General features: G+C 33.1%; 1 protein-coding gene across 2 annotated transcripts in view; it reads right to left on the bottom strand.

The window, feature by feature from the left end:
• The window catches only part of LOC135835949 (calcitonin gene-related peptide type 1 receptor-like), a 95,661-nt gene extending 78,952 nt beyond the window's left edge, over positions 1-16,709 (bottom strand). Inside the window, exons 1-2 of one of the 2 annotated variants that reach the window (XM_065350475.1) lie at positions 16,527-16,709; positions 13,711-13,772 (exon numbers count right to left, since the gene is read on the bottom strand). The gene's annotated coding sequence lies outside the window, so the exon portion shown is untranslated. The remainder of the gene's footprint in view (positions 1-13,710; positions 13,773-16,526) is intronic. The other variant, XM_065350473.1, reaches the window with a different exon arrangement.
• Positions 16,710-17,594: the final 885 nt, after the last annotated feature.

Here is a 17,594-nt window from a genome sequence, read left to right as displayed (position 1 = left end):
CAAATAAGTAGATATTTGAACTCTAGTGACCTCGAATTACTAAAAATTAATATAACTTAAAAGTAAAATACCACCTTTTCATGTTTTTTTTTTTTCAAAATTGGTTGGAGGAGGACAATTAAAAGGAGGAATTGAGGGGATGTCAGTCATTTTCAAAAAGTAAAGTATGTACCACCTAATTTCATTCTTACTATGGACTGTACATATTTTGACCATTGTAGTTGATGAAAAATTGAGCCAATATTAGCTCAGCGCCTTCAAATATAGGTACTACTTCAATTTAAAATTATTCTTTGTGCCTTCCTCAGATATCAGAATTTTATTTTGAAAATTAGTCAAGCGAAAAAAATTGTTGATACCTACAAGCTTTTGGTTTTCAAATGTACGAGTAGGTACCTACTTCTCATGCAAATTTTTGAGCGTTTAACTACCTTGAAAATTCAATTTTGAGCTTTTCGAAGTCTTGTTCCTAAATTTGAAATATCCATAGGTATATTTTCTTCAAAATCCTACAAACAGACTTGCTCCAAATTTAAACCGTTTTGAGGGACATAGCGAAGAACTACGATTTCTAAGGGAGGAGGAAGGGCAAAAATCACAAAAATCCAGACTGTTTCATCTAAGAATTTTCAAGTTGGTACTCATCTGTGAAAAAAAATCCAGCAGCATCTTCAACTTTCAAAAAACTTGTTAGTTTTGAGAGGAAAAGTTTTTGAAATTTCCCTGGTAAATTTTTCATGGCAAAATTCAAATAGACTCGAGCGAATGGACTGAAAAAGCTTCAAAAAATTTATAATTCAAAAAGCAAAACATTTTTGATGCGTGAAATCTATTTTTCTAGATGTAATCCAATCCCTCCCCTTCCCCTCAAGAAATTAAAAAAAAAATTTTAAATATTTTATCCTTCAACTTTTCAAGCTGAGTTGGTAAATTTGAAGAAGTTATAGACTCAAGTTGAGAAAAATCATGAATACAGTCTTCAATTTGAAATGAGCCTTCACATTTTGTCAGTTATGTAAAAAATTGTTTGGGAAAATAGGCGTCGAAAGAATTGCATACTCGATTTGCCGTGAATAATACCTGCGCTGTATTTACGGCAAACCGAGTATGCAATTCTATTAACACCATCAGGATTGTCTTTTGTCTTTTAACCTACTTATTTCATGCAAACTGGAACCAATAACGAAACATGGATGCTTTGATTTACCTCAAATATTTTCGGGAGTTCCTTTTCGATGATTTGTCAAAATTTCCGTCTTGACCATTCAGGAAGGGAAGTGGGAGGGGATAACCCTCGTAATTTTCATCTGCCAAAATTTGAAGGTTCATTATCTTAAAACAGGACTTAGAAGTGAATCAGTTTACAGCCTTACAGGTGTTTGAATAGAATATATTGAAGATTTGAAGATTCAAAATCAATGATTAAAATTTGAAAAGCTTGAAATTAAACCTTCAAGGTCAAAGCTCAATTTTTTATGACGAATAAGAAAAAATTAAAACCTACACAAAAATTCGAAAAAACCTCCCAATTTTAATCAAAATTCAGACACTGTTGCTGATAATTTGAAGATACCGAAATCGAGAGTTGGCGTTTGTGAAACAGGAAAATTGGACATTGTTCACATTGATATAATTCTTCACAGGGATTTCAAACACCTCGTCCTCATGTTTAAAAATTAATTTTATAGACGCGAATTCCCACGTATTCTCTTTGTATTAATAAAGCTTTGAAAACGACGAAGTGATACAAGCCTACACGTTATTTAAAATCTTTCGAGATCTTTTATTATTCAAAGCTACAGGTATGCTACGGTATTTAGAAAATTCGGCTAAAAAAGCATACCAGCGATAAGTACGATGGCTTTTTTTTCTGCAGTCCAAAATACTAAAACGAGAAGCAAAAAGGGTTTCGTATTTAAAGACGCATTCGATTCTGAAAATCAACAGCATTTTCTCTTTGACGAGGTTATTTCACGGTATAAATTCATTATTGACGGGGTGCGAAAAGAAATTTCGTCGTTGAAAGCGAAATGTCGCTGGAATAAAGGTACCTAGCAAATAATTTTTCTATATCATATTTGGCTTTTAACAATACAGCTTAACAATTTTCAAAATCTGGACTCGAAATACTTTCAAGCATAGGTATACGAGTACGTATACGTATACCATGTGCGTGTGTAGCTTGTACTGGTAGCAAAGTGTTTGATACAAATATCACGTATAAGTACGTATCACAATGGGAATGTAATTTTTTTTCTTCATTTTTTCTTCTTTTTCTCGTCATAGTGATACTGGTATAGTCGGGTTCTCGTTTAAACCTCGTCCACGATATAAATTACTATTTGTTAGATTTTTTTCCGTAAAAAAATAATCCTGTACTTGACACTGATATTATATTACATTTAATTAAAAGCTTTGAAATTCATAAAGAAAATTTTCATTTTACATCCAGGCCAGGTACGTTTTATGTTATTGTAGGTAATTTCGCGAAAGAAAGGTGTTGACGAAAATGGGACATGGACACAAAAAAATACGCAGTCAAACAATGCAATAAAACCATTAGAGAATACATACGAGTATTCTTCCTGTATACTCGTAAAGAAGCGCTTCTTGCCTCGAGAAGCGAGAACCAAAAGGTAAAATGAAATTATGAAATTATAAATCAGAGAGTTCAAAATAGGTACGTATATTTACGTAGGTAGGTCTTATAGGTTGTATACCACTGCAAGGTATATCTGCTTGGGTTCGGAAGAAAGGGTAGATATTGTATGAGAGACTTTTAGAAGCAGATTGTACGTACCTGTACCTACATAGAAATGCATTCGCTGTTTGTGAATTTCGTACTTCGTAGGTGTATCTTTTTATTTAAAAGCTTGGCGCATTTTTTGTTTACATTACGCGATAAAGTTTTGCGTTTGATATCGACAACGCTTAATTCAATACGGGAGTTAATTTGAAACTTCATATTGAAACATAGCATCGGCTATTTGCATATCAAACACGAACGTGAAATTAGAAATTTAAACCGTTACAATACCTACACTTCAAGCGATTTATAACTCGTTTACGAGCAAAAAAAAAGGCAAACGATAAGCAGGTACCTATTTACTGTTTTCGCAAATACAGGATGTCAGTTTTATATAGTGAATCCCTCCCAACAACGAGGTAGGCGAATTATACTGATTACATGTATTTATGTATGACTATAACCTAGGTATAAGTTGCAGGAGTGGTTATGGTCGGTTTCAGCTTTCTGTTATAGGTATTTTGATGCATTTTAAGGAGATTCGGTGCTCAGACTATCAGGCTAGATTAGGTGTTTTCTCTCATTTCCCGAAATTCTTGTGATTTCATGGATTACCTATTATCCTTACTTGAAGAGAAAATCAACCGAATTTTGAGCCATGTTTATTGTATAGAATAGTCCACTGCTGAGATTGATGATATTTTAGGTTCACTGAAAACTTTGACACCCCCTAGCAGCCTTTAAAAAAGGGCTAGTGGGCTGCGATTTGCGCCATTGGTCATCCCTTCAAAAGGTCTCTCCACAGGAAAAATTTCAAAAAAATCTCCGACACCCCCCCTTACCACTTCTTGGTCGAATTGACGTGTGGAATGACCAGTGTAGGTACCTAGTTCCAGCAATATCTAGTTAAATTTAAATCTCGAAGTTTGGTGATAACTTACCAGACACCCTGTTTAAGGTTCTAATCTAATCGAAAAATTATTCCGTCGGTGTTTGTGTAGAGTGTACTTACGAGTACGTATAAGTGCATTAATCAGACACAGGGTAGGCAAAAAAGCAGTACATACATACAAATATTTGGATAATATCCCAAATTCGTTTAACAAGAAAACAAGGATCTCTAATGAAAATATTTCACGAAAAGAAAATTCAATTTCATTATAACAGCCACAGCTTCACTCGGGCTGGTTCATTTTCAATTCAATCCATCTCCTCCACAAGCATACCTATTTAACAAATTCTAGCACTAGTAATTTAGGTAGGTACCTAGCAAGTTTGACTATTCGAGTGTTCATTCATATCGATGGAGAATAAGTTGCGCTTTTTGATTGAACTTTATTAAATAATCATTAGGGTGATATTTCATTAAATTCATTTAGAAACGTAGTCTTTTAAAGGCGACTATCAATCAGCAAAAATAAATTAAACGCGTTGTACTGGTAGACGTTAAAACACAATAGCAATTAATCACGCGAGTAGTACCCGCCATAGAAACATCTTTTGCTGGGTGAAAGAAAAAACCTAGGTTCTTATTTTTATGGTGACTTGATGGCACGAGTAGGTAAACGACATAAAATTTCTTCTCTTTTCACTCCGCATCTTTTTAACCGAGTTAATTGTCGAGATAATAGTTCAAAAAACTAATCGACTGGCTGAAAGAGAAGTGGGAAAAAAACCAAACACCAATTTATCTCGTCGTTTTAATCGAGTACTCGTAGTTTGCAGCTGAATATTCATTACAAAACATTCTTTTCTTATATTAAAAATGTTGAACAAAGAGAATTTCAAACCATTAGTAAACGTTAAGTCTTTTTATAAAATTAGCTAAAAATATTTCGAAAAATAATCCAGAAATAAAGGAAATCGTTGGCTAATTTACGCCTAGAAAATTGAATTTTTTCAAACAGTACGATCGTGGTCTACACGAGGACGTTTCGAAATTACCTCGGTCGTCGGTGCAATTAGGAATGAAAAAGTTGTCAGAAAAGGCAGTTAATTCGGTAACAAATCTGTTGGCGCGGTTTTATCATTCGAGTCACGCTTTCGTCAATGACACCAGCATCTCGTCCATTAGAGCCCTTTCCAATGCCGTCATTTTTTATCATTCAAATTATACACTATGTTAGAGAGAGGCTATCGTTTCAAATCAACGAGTTAACATTCAAAGGCCGTATGAACGGCAGATTTTCGACGTAGTAAAAAAAATTTCACAAGAATTTACCCTGCGTGGCGGCTAGATTTAAAAAAATTACCATGTAAAGTATCCGTAAGCAAGTAGGTTGGTGTTTCTTTTCGTTCCTATAGCGAGTGATTTTGATCCTCTTGAGGGAAAAACGATATTAAATTATTGCAGACGTTTGGTATTATGTATATAGTGGGGGATACATTTAGCAACATTTGTTGCAGCATTTTCTTATAATGAGGCTCGTTTTTCAACCAAGCTTATAAACTCCCCCGTCCGCATCCTTTGAACCTATTTATCAAGAAAAACTGCTTTACCTGTCATGTAGTAAACGTTCAACTCTTCATACCAATTTATATAAGCAACGCGTCTTCGCGGCGATTTCCACTAAATGGTCTATATTTTTAATACGCACGTGAGAAAAAAACTCATTTTTAAGTAACGATAATAAATTTTTATTTGCGAAATAAAAGTGAGAGCAAACGGCTCCGGTAGGTATGTGTAATTTCATCCCTCATGTAGGATGTTCATTTTGTTCAATCTCAAAATGAACTTTTCTTCTACGAGGATGAAACAGTCGCAGATTACCCAAAGTACAGGCATACGGATTTATTTAACGTTAACTCAGCTAAACTGTAAGAGCAGAAGTTTATATATGTAATAATATAACGACGAAAAAAACCTAAATTGGGGGAAAGTAACTTGGTAGAATTTCCAAGCTTTCAAAAATCAGCGTTTTAAAATTCTACACGACGTGGTACACGGTACAGGGTCTTAAAAATTTTGGACAGACCCTCCGGACCAAAATACGTATTTCTGTCTATTGAAAAATGATGCTTCATCATTCATGCCTTTCACCGTCTCTTGATCAGTTCTCATGCAGTGAATTTTTCATAACTTCGAATAATAAATAAAAAAGATTATTCCTTTTTTAAAAAATCTCCCCTTATCATAATTTTAAAAATAAGTTATTTGAGATATCTTGGAGAAATTCCTTTAATTTCCATTCATTTATGACAGATGCCTGGAAAGTTAGGTACCTACACATTTTTTTTTACTGAGAAGAAATTGCGCTAGCGACTTAAAACTTTGTATAGTTAGTGTTAGACTGGGGGTTCTACTTTCAGCTGCTGCAAACCGTTTGTTGATACATGTAGAAGTACTTTTTCTATCCCATTTTGACTTTTGAGCATGTCGCCGCTGATACCACTACACACACTGATGGGGAAAGTGTGTACTGTAGTCCATGCGTATCACACAAAAAAACGATTTCCTACAAAATCTCGAAGAAAATTTGCATGTTGCATGGTGATAATGTGAAGTCCAGTAAACAAATATCAATCCGGTGTTCAAAATTTGACCATGGAGAGGCCGATTTGGAGGATAACGTTGACCTATGACTGCCCATACAGAAGAGATGAAGCACTTACATTGAACAACTCATTTATTGTTATTATTACCATAAAGCCAAATCCATGTATATCGCCTCATCTCGAGAGATTCCCTTGTCAGTTTTTTGAAACAAAACCACTTTGTGGAAAATATGCATTGCTTGTAAAAATTTGAAAATTAGATTTTCCACGATGTTCTACCTCGTTGCTTACTATCAGAAAAAATTGTCTTTGTATCACTGATAAGACTCTGGGATGCCCTGAATTGAAAAATTTGCATCTGAGTGCAGTAAAAGTACACCATGGAAGATGCACGAAGCTGACCTATGTTCAATTAGGACTCGATGAACCCTTCTGAGCATATCCGAACCTTATCAGTGTTGCGTAAAATCGTACTTTTTTTGTATTGACATACACTGATTTGGTTTTAAGGTAAAGTATGTGGATAGTCAAATCATCACCTTGAAGGTAACTGTGGCGTGTATGTCCATTAAAAGTACGACTTTACGCATCACTGATAAGGTTTGGATATGCTAGGAAGGGTTAGTTGAGTCCTGACTCCTGATTGAACATCAGTTAGCTTCTGGGATATTCCGTGGTTCACTTTTACTGCATCCAGGTGCAAATTTTCCATTTCAGGGCATCCAAAGTCATCAGCAACGCACAAAAACGATTTCTTTTTAATGGACAATTGGACATACATGCCTCTGTTTTAAGGTGACGAAATCAAACTCTGAGAAATTCAAGGGACTGAAAAAAAAAGAGTGTTATAAGCCGAAACACGCTATAAGCAAAAGTCTCGTTTTAATGCTGATGAGCATAATATTGCAAACTCTTGTTTAAAACAAAAAAAAATGTAATAAAAGGAAGTTCAAACGTAAATTTTATTTTGGATTTTGAACAACCAGCTGTATTATGTATGTATGTACTTATTTAGAAGTACGAGGGAAAGTCAAAAAGTAAGGTTCGCACCCTTGGCATTTGTGTAAAAATGAACGAAAAGTTGAAAAATTATTTTGATTCTCTGAACTTTCTAGATCATTTTGATGTAATCATCATTAATACTTGAGCCCTTGACACGTTTGAAAATTAAAAAACAGATTTTTTTTGTTTTTTAAAATTTTTTTAAAAATCAAAACTGAAAAAAAATTGTTGTTGTGGCCAAAATTTTTAGAAAATTTTGCTTTTTTGTTGCAAAAAAGTAGTTTTTTGTTGTCAAAATTACTAAAAAAAATGTGATTTTTTCCGAATTTTAGAGCAAATGAGGTTGTTTAGCCCGCCTCCCCCAACTTACAAAAATGGCATTGACTAATAAATTTTCCTGCGCCAGAACGAAGTATGGTATGGCGTTGGGATATCCAGAGGGAGTGCGTAGAGGTTGCACCATTAATTTCTCATGTTGAGCATTTTGCCTACTTTTTTATTTTAAGGGGCAAACATTTTTTTTTAAAATTTGTAATTTCCACATTTATCAATTCTTCATTTTTTAAAATTTAAAAAAAAAATTAAAAACAGGTGGAATCATTTTGAACTCCTCACTAAAAATTGTGTGTCCATGTCCAACTTGCTCGTGCACAGCAATTTGCCTATCCTTTCAATTTAACTTATTTAAGGAGCAAAAAATTTTGAGCTTCTGGCCTGTACAATTTTTTTTAAAATTCTGCCCCTTAAAATAAAAAAGTAGGCAACCTTCTCCACATGGCAATTGAATGGCAGAGCATACACGCACTTGTACCAGGAGTTGTTACTACCCTATCACTTGTTCCTGTGGAGCGATCGCAGGAAAAAACCGGTTTTTGACAATTGTCACCATGTTGTGGTCGGCGGGCTAGGGACCAGAGGAAACAGCATTATAACAAAATCAGCGTTATAACTAGGGCTAGGATTTTTAAGCGCTATCAAACACGTTTTAAGCGCTATAAAAAAGCAATAAAAATGTAAGAAAAAAGCAAAAAAAAACGCTATCAAATCCTACCATGTTACGTATCAAAATAAAGGCTTTTTGAAACCCAGCAAGATACCTACCTTAAATATATGTAAAACTTGAACCAAAATGAACGAAAAGAAAAAAATGAAAAAAAAAGGAAAAAACTGAAACTAAAAATTAAAAAAAATTAAAATTAAAATTACCTAAAATTGAAAAATTAAAACTGAATCCATTATTTTTCAAGTTTTTCCTCCTTTGTTTTTTTGAACTAAGCTTTTTTCAACAATTATTATTGGGCAAGATGGCGTAAGATTTTGAAACATTTGCGCAAAATTGAGCCTAAACAGCTAATGGCCGAACACAAGCACTGCAGCCTGAAATGCGCGCAAAGAAATCTTCAACATTTGGCAAATGAGAGATTATTTATTGGGGGCAAATTACATACTTATAATGAGAGATGAAATGTGGATCCTCTAAAGCAAACATCTGAGTAGTCAAAAGTTTGATTGTGATGAGGTGCTGCAGACAATGGTCATAGAATTCGTCTGAAATCAGCGTTGAGCGTGTACAGTTTTTGAAGAGGGAATTTCGAAATTGAAAATATGGTGGGAAAAATGGGTCAATGTGGGGAAGTGATTATGTTGAGAAATACATAGTAGAAAGTCTATATTTTAAGGTGTATAGTCACTTTTTCATGAAATACATTTTGTTGATTGTTTAAAATTTTGGTACCTGATTCTCCAGACACCCTTTGTACGAGTCATGAACTCCGGTAAAAACAAACGCCCAGCAAAATTTGCAAGCAAAAATGACGAAGAAATTGATAGATTAGATATTTTTTTGCTTCCATTAAATCTCTTTTCATTGGCTAACTGACTCACTAATACTGACTTACTTGGGTAGGTAAGGCTAACAATAATTTCAAAAAAACTCGAAATTTAATTTTACTCGACGATAAATTTAATCTAGTATAACTAAAATAATGGCGAAAGTTCGCTATTCTGAAAATTTACTCTCATCATGATCGGTATCTTTGGAAAAAAGAGGAAAACCCTCGTAGCAATAAATGAAATTTATTTTAAACGGATTTCTTTTTTATGAAAATTCCGCGGTAAATATAAAAGAAAGCTGGTTCTCGTTTTTTCCAATCATCTCGTTTTCGATTAGAAATTACGTGTAAAATCGTAAATTTCAAAAATACAGAAAAAAACGCATCTTTTTTTTACGGTGTTTGTTTTGCAGCTGGTGAAAAATAATTACATCGAGATCGTCGAGAGAAGTTTCAAAAAACCAAATACGCGAGTGGTATCGTCTCTATATCGGCTGTCAAATATAACTTACACCGCCGAATTTTTATTTTTTAAATTTTATTTCTTACACGGCCCATTGGCAACGAATTACATTTTCTAATTCTGTTATATATTTGGTTCACGCGATATATTCGAGGTATATTTTTTATCCATGTAAACACATCGATGAAAATTTTTTGTTTTTTTCCTTAGTTTTTTTAAAAGTAATATTTTGAAGGGCAGGATGGTTCTTTTAGATTAGCTTTTTCAAAATGTACGAGTACTACATACTATACACACGCCTTGTCGACTGTAATGAATTAGAAAAATGTTAGAACAAGGGATAGCGTAGGATTTCTACGTTTCGTTGGTGTAATTTACGAGCACTTATCTACACATTTTTAAAGGAATGTTGAAAGTATACACACACAGGTACGAGTGGTTTTTTTTTGCAAACCGTGATCCGTGTAAATACTTACTTATTTTTCCCTCCAAAGTACCTACCGGGAAAATCTGGCTAAAAATTTATAAAAGCATCGCGTATAAATTTGATTACAGTCGGTGTTATAATAATGAAGGTTATTACCGCAAATGTGTGTGCATTATGACGCGTATTTATTAACACACGTTTAACGGGCTGATGTAGGCGTTACAATTTTGTACATATAAAAGCGATGCGAAGCCAACGATGCTGCGATGTTGGTTCGATTCATGAATAAAAAATCTGTTTTAAAATTTAAACCTTTATATATGTGGCGATGGCATTTTATGTTAATACGAATTAGTCAAAACGAACGAAAACTTTATTCGGATCAAGTTACAGTCACGATGAAATATTTTCAAAAGAAAATTTTACTCTACTGGTGATTGAGTAGATGCTTTAAACGTAATAATTTATTCAGTTTACGAGTTTGTATGCCTAGGAAAAAAATACACTCAATTTGTGCACCGTAAAGTTTGATTTAGGTACCCTTGCCAACTTTTAATTAGGCTGATTTTCTCGATAAAAAAATCTTACTTATTCGTCGAAGGTGGTCGCGTCTCTTTTCCTCTCAACGATAAATTTAATAACGGCACGTTCCATAAATATTAACTTATACACTTGCAATAAAAGCTAAACTATTTGATTTCAAAGTTCACCCGGTATAACGAGAAATAATCCATCAGTTACTCGTATATTGCAGGCGAAAGGAGAAAACACGCATTAGGCGGTGGTCAACGAAAAAAAAGGACACGTTTAAAGGATAAGACATGTGTAAAAGTGATTTGTCAAATTGTTAGCGAGCAATCGAAATCGAAATCTAACAAAGTGCAACTTTGTGCGGTGAATTTCACGCTTCGATTTCTTAAATTTTAATTCCGTCGCGTGGTGCTTTCATCTGAAGTATTTTCAAGTGGAAATTTTAAAAACAGCAGTCGTGTTTGAACAATTGCGAACTAAATAAGTATATAATTCGCTGAGATTTTTTTTAATAGGTTAATGTAAAATAACTGTCGAATGAATTCTGTCAACGACTAATTTATTAGGGTATCGAATTTCGTATAACGGCTGTGTGAATGTGGGCCTCGTCTAACTGGCAATATTCTTTAACGCGACCGATTTTGTGATATTTCTTCGTGAATTTCGACGTTGAAGCCGGAGTGGGGAAATCGGGGAGGGGGGTGTCGTTGAAAAATACGCGTGTACGTTGGTATGTAGATTAGGATGGGTCAAAATTACAGTTTTTTCCCCTCGAATTTGTTGGTTAAACTTGACTGAAAAATTGCGATTAGTGAAGTAAAAAAATGCTAAAAAGCTCTCGTTTCCAAATTGAAAAAATATTCCGCGAAGACTTCATCGGTGACTAGAATAAAAATTATTCATTTTCAATGGCGAAGGTATTCTCACCGCCCTCAATGCTGTAACAAATGTCACAAACAGGTTTTTTTCTACGTTAGCATCTGTAGGAACGAGATCGAGTGGTAATTGCCTCCTGGTACAACGAGCTTATACTCTGCTGTTCATTTGCCATGTTGAGCAAGTTGCCTACTTTTTCATTTTAAGAGGCAACAATTTTTAAAAATGTCTGCATTACAGCGCTTTAGTCTGCATTTCATTTGGATCCCTTTGTCGGGATTTTATTTATTTTCAATCGGATGGTCAAAAATGCAATGGAGGCTCGATAAGGACTGGAAAACACTGTCAATCAATTTTGGAGAGAATTGTAGCTTTCTGACTTCGTATGAGCAAATTTTGATTTTTTTGGAAAGGGATTTTTTCTATTGTATTTTGGATGCTGTTTGAGTTTTCCTCTGTTTAGTCCACTATAAAACGTCATAAGTGAAAATTCCATCCACATTTTTCTGAAGAGTGCAAGAAAATAATTCAAAAATTTGATCAAATTTAAATAGACAAAAACCAAGAAGGAAATTTCTCAACTGGTCAACAATTTTTATGTAGGACATATCTAAATCGAAAGAGCATGAAAAAATATGTAGATATTTTGTTTTTTTCACCCAGATTCTCGAAAATCTGGTTTTTGGATCTCTTTTTTAAACACTTTTCACACAAACTTTTAAAACTTTAAAAGTCTTCTCTCGTAAACTCAGTAAAATCCAATAGCAGATTCTAGTGGATTTTAAATCTGCCAAAATCCAGATTCTCGAAAATCTGCCAAAATCTGGGTAGAAAAAAACAAATCTAGTACATCGCTAACCAAAATTTAAGATGCCGAAGCACATCTTTCGATTTTTGATGAATTTTTGAAAATCAAATTTGGATCAAAAATGTGAAATAATCAAAATTTTACCAAATTGGTCTAGAAAATGAAAATTTGGTGTGTGTCCAGCTTCGATCTTCCGATTCGCTTGCAAATAGTTTCGAACCGTTTTGGGCAATTTTGGAGCCTCCAGCAATTTTTTGAAAGGTAAAATTTCCATCAAATGTTTCCCAATGAAGTTGAAAAGCTAAAATAACATACTTTGAACCTCAATTTCAACACTCTGAGTTACATAATTGGGGATGGTTTCGAACCATTCTGGAGCCTCCAACAACTAAAACCAGCCCAATGAATAATTTTTGTATACCTATTTTTCCAGTGATTTTGAAAAAATTGTGGGCCATATCGATCAAGCAAGTTCTTAACAAACATAAATTGCATTATATGTGTTGAAAACACTCAATGTTGACAGATTTTGAGAAGTTTTGAGACGTTTTTCAGAAAACTGGAATTTCCCAAAAAATTGCTGGAGGCTTCAAAACCGTTTGGAACCACCTCCAATCGACTCGGACAAACTTCGCGGGAATTTAAACTTTCGGAAATCAACTGCATAAACGCATTAGAACAGCTTAAAAAACGATTCGAAACCGTTTTCAAGCAATATGAGGGAGTAGGGTCAAATTTGGAAAGTAGGAAGTTTTGAGAAATTTTTTGCAAAAATAGACAATTTTAGAATTTTTTATGGGGAATTTGAAATTTTAAAAACGTGAAAATAGGCGATACTCTTTTCTACCGTGTGTCACCTCAAATTTGCTATTCACTTGCTCCAATACGAGTAGATTTGTGATATCGAACTTGCAGAGAAAAGATTTAAAATCAGCTGTCAAAATCGACTTCAAAGCCAGGAGCGATTTGAATCTGCTAAGGAAAAGTCAACTTTTGCTGAAGGCTCCAGATCGACTCGACGAAAATGATAGCAATCAATTCAGGGAGTCGATCTTAGAATTTTCAAAAATTTTCCAAAAATTGGAGTAAGTATAAACTTTGACAGCTTAAAATTTAGTTAAGTGACATGCTCGTTTATCAATTCAAATGGAGTCTACGAAAAAAACGCATTTTTCCCAAGAAGATACGTTTGGCATTTTTTTGAAATTTCTGTAAATGATCTTTGTAGCGTTTAAAATCCCTGTAAGTTTAAAAAAAATTGGTTAAAAACTGCGAAAGGTGGAAATTTTCTACAACTCAACAGTTTTCATCCCTCAAATTTTCTAAAATTTATAATAAAAGTTTGATCAATCGTTAATTTACAACAAAAAAATTATTTCTCATATACTCTATAAACTTTTCAGAAATTATCCGCTGCATTCAATAACAACGAAGGAAAAAAAATCGCCAAAAAAATTTCTGGTATTTTCATTTGTACAACGACAATCAAAAAATAAAAAAATATAAAGAAAAAGTTTCTCCTTAACTTACGTTCATTAATTATTCAACTCGTACTCGGAAATTTCTCCTTCGATGTTATCAAATAATTTCATCTGGAAAAGATTTAAACAAGTTCTTTCATAGTGAAAAATGGCATTTACCGGAAATATATATTAAATTACAGAGCGAACATTAGGAAAAATATGCCAGCGCCAAGTATAATTCCATCAACTTGAGGTTATTCGGATTAAATTTCATATCCGCGTGAAATTGTTAATTTATTAAATATATTGCAAAATGAAAAAAGCAAAGTTGAAAAGTTTTTGTATCTGGGTACGGTTTTTTTTTTTATAGCTTTCGCGTATAAGAGAAACCTTACCGAGGTACTATAAACCGTTTAAAAAACTTTCAGCGAAAATTCCTAACAAATTTTTAAATTGAAAACCTTTAGAATTTCTTATATTATCGTCGCGTTCGTTGCTGCAAGAAGAGTATATTTTTCGCGGATAAAATAAAATGAAACTAATTGTTAGCCGAAATCGATAACGGATGTTTTTCGTGCGTAATTTCGTATACTTATAATTTACCCAGCCAAGTGCAGCAAAGTCTTGATAGGTACCTATACAAGAAGAAAAAATGGTATATGGTAAGTATGGAATTCGATTATCTATTCCTAGTTTTATTTACGTGTATATTCAAATTAAGTTCGGATGACCGTGAATATTTATTTTAAGGTCGTATTAATTTGATATTAAATTATAAACGTATTATATACACATTCACATATATCTCGTACCTATTGATTTAGGATAAATTCAAGTTCCATGTTTACGTTAATTCATGATATTTGAAGAGACCAAATTATTCTGTCAATTTGATTTTATTAATCCACAATTCCATATACCAGTGACCGATTCGCATTCATACATTCAATGTACACAAGTGCATAGAATAACATTCAAGATAGGTGCTGTTAATATAGCAACACTAACTGGCAACACGATTGTACCCTTTGTGTTCGCGAAAGTTTACATAGGTGTCCACAAGCAGTGGTTAGAATTTATACAAGGTAGGTACCTATACGTATAAATGAAAACTTGACTCTTTACCTATCCCCCTATGTACTGAGTATCCATGTGAAGGTTTAGTGAAAAGTGTCAACGCTGCAATAAAGAGCGTACCTACCTATTACTACATATTTAATGCACATAAAAATTGATAAAAGATACCTAATCATAAACTCATTTGTACCTTTACCTATAAGTTACACAAATGGGTCTCTGTCTATTAGTGAAACTAAAAGTTACCTTTGTTATCAGTCCAAGTTACTTTCACGATACTTGTTAAACAATTAAATGAAGAATAATTCATATCTGATAAAATCACCCAAACAAACTCGACCAATTCGCAGGAAATTTTATACACCGATTCACGATTCTCCATTACAAACTTAAACAAATTAATATCTGAAACTGGCCAACTTGAAAATTAAAGCAGTCATTCGTTCCTCTTCTTTATTTAATATGAAAATAAGCTCATCCTTGAATGAAATATCAATTATGGAATTCAAATTTTATTCAATTCTTTTAATATTGAAAAGTGTTATACTGATTATGGTTTTCAAAATTAAGATAAAAAAACAAAAATTAAATTAAGAAAATGGAGGATTTTTCAATTACAATTTGGTAGCGATGAGGGAGGGGGAATTGGGGAAAACATCAATAAAAATAGTCAACTACGAATTTTTGACCATGTCCAGGGGCGAGATAACTACGCAACCATAAATCAAAATTTAGGAAATACATTTCTTCTTTTGATTATACTATACTTATGTACGATATAGGTACATTGTTTTATCCTTTCTTCTCCCTCTGTTTAATAATCGATCACGTTTGATTTTTTGGTGTAGGTAGCATACCAATCATACCTATTAAGATTTGAGAGTATAAACAATGGAAAATTTTTATAAAAATCTGTAAATTAAATATGGAGTTGGAAAAACTGAGGAGAAGGGCAAAATGAATATTAAATCTATGCAAGGGAAACTTTTCTTGATTTTTTTGAGGAGCTGAAATATCAAAATTTTGGAAAAATTCACGAAAAATTCGATACAAGTGTGCTGAAAAATAATTTCAAATTGTATAAAAATTTTACGAAGATTAATAGAAAATTATTTATAAAATTACTTAATCCAATAAAAATAATTTCGTGCCTAATTAAGAACACTCGTGAAGAAATTTTAGCATGGGAAAAATTAATCATTCGATGACTTGTTGACTTCTTTTTCGCTCTGCTAAGCATTGCAGCCTGAGCATTTTGAAAAATATCGAGTTGAATAAATTGTAACTAGAATACTTCGAAGTATTATGTAGTACTTAGTAACCTAGAACCTATACTAATAATTAGATCTCTTAGGAGAGATATCATACTTCATCACGAGCTTTCCATACCCCTTAACCTGTCCAATTCTAGGATACCATATTTCAAGAAAATGAAGGACTGCTACAAGAATAACCTATATATGAAAGTCAGTTCGATCGTAGATCCAACGATGAATTTCTTACATAGGTATTGAAAAAACAAGTGATGGATAAAAAAATGAAAAATATTTACGTATTAAATACTTGGGGGGGGGGGTCTAAACAAAGTTGTCTAAACTAAACATAAAAATTAATTTTGGTCAAGATAATACCATTTAATAAAACGACATTATTTGAAAAAAGAATTAGTTGCATCCTGTAATGCAAATGCAATAAAAAAACTTCATTCTAAAATTCCAAAATTGAAAAAAAAAAATTGAAAAATTTCAAAAAATAAATAAAGTCGATTATCTATTAAGATATTCACAAATGATATTTATAACTTACCGATAAATTTAAAAATACCGCATGGTCCGTAATCAATTCGCGGATATATTTGTCACCGAGTGGAAAACGCAACTAACTTATTTCACCCGCGAGAAGAACAACTCTACTAAATGAAAAAGCTCGCTACAATGAAAACTGTTGCTTTTCTGCGACGACGACGACGACGCCGAAGTAGCGACGTTCAAGCACAAGATACACTTACGACTGCATGGAAAACAATAAACTGCGAATTTGTTTTCTTTTATTAAATTTCAAAAGTGATCTATTTATTCAATTTGACTCACGTACCAGTGAAAAAAATCATTTTAAACAAATATTAACTACGTTTTTGTTTTATTTATTCGAGTATTTTGAGACAGTACGATTTGTAAGATGTTGAAATGTACACATCTATAAGCCTACGTATCGCATGCGGAATATTGAAAGTTACACGAAATTTGAATTTTCGACGAACGATAGATTTTTTTTGGGGAATTCTTATGAATTTTTTCTTTACGAATTTTCCAAATTCATCATAAATTATCTATATTCGTAATATTACACACGTTTTGTGAGCAATGGAAAACTGACAACGATAAAATGGCGAAAGTATGCAAAAAATAGAGCTACTTTAAGCTTTCGTCGCGTCGTCGGTTTGAAAAATTCTTTCATGTGTGGGAAAAATATAACCAAAAAATTGCATTTTCAAGTTTTGAAGTATAAAAAGTTTATTTTTTGTTTCCTTTTCGATAAAATTTTCAAAATTTTATGATTGTACGAGGTGATCAAAAATTTTAAATTTAGGTAGGTACCTATAAAGTATGCTGAAAAAAGTGGGGTGAATAGGATCACATGAAAATTCAGCTGTTTTGACGTTTTGTTTTATTATTCTTTCAATTTAATCATCTTTAGGACCATGACGCATGATTATAAGACGGATCCTCGCGAATCTAGCATATAATCCCCATCATGGTGTTAGAAATGATCGAAAGAAACGTCAAAAAAGCTGAATTTTCAATATTGCGATCCTATTCATTCCACTGTTTTCAGCATACTTACTCGTACTTACCATGCGAGCAAAAAATTCGT

This window comes from Planococcus citri, chromosome 2, assembly GCF_950023065.1.
Source record: "Planococcus citri chromosome 2, ihPlaCitr1.1, whole genome shotgun sequence".
Taxonomy (NCBI): domain Eukaryota; kingdom Metazoa; phylum Arthropoda; class Insecta; order Hemiptera; family Pseudococcidae; genus Planococcus; species Planococcus citri.
Note: the sequence above shows the minus strand (reverse complement) of the source record. Positions and strands in the feature narration are given on the sequence as shown.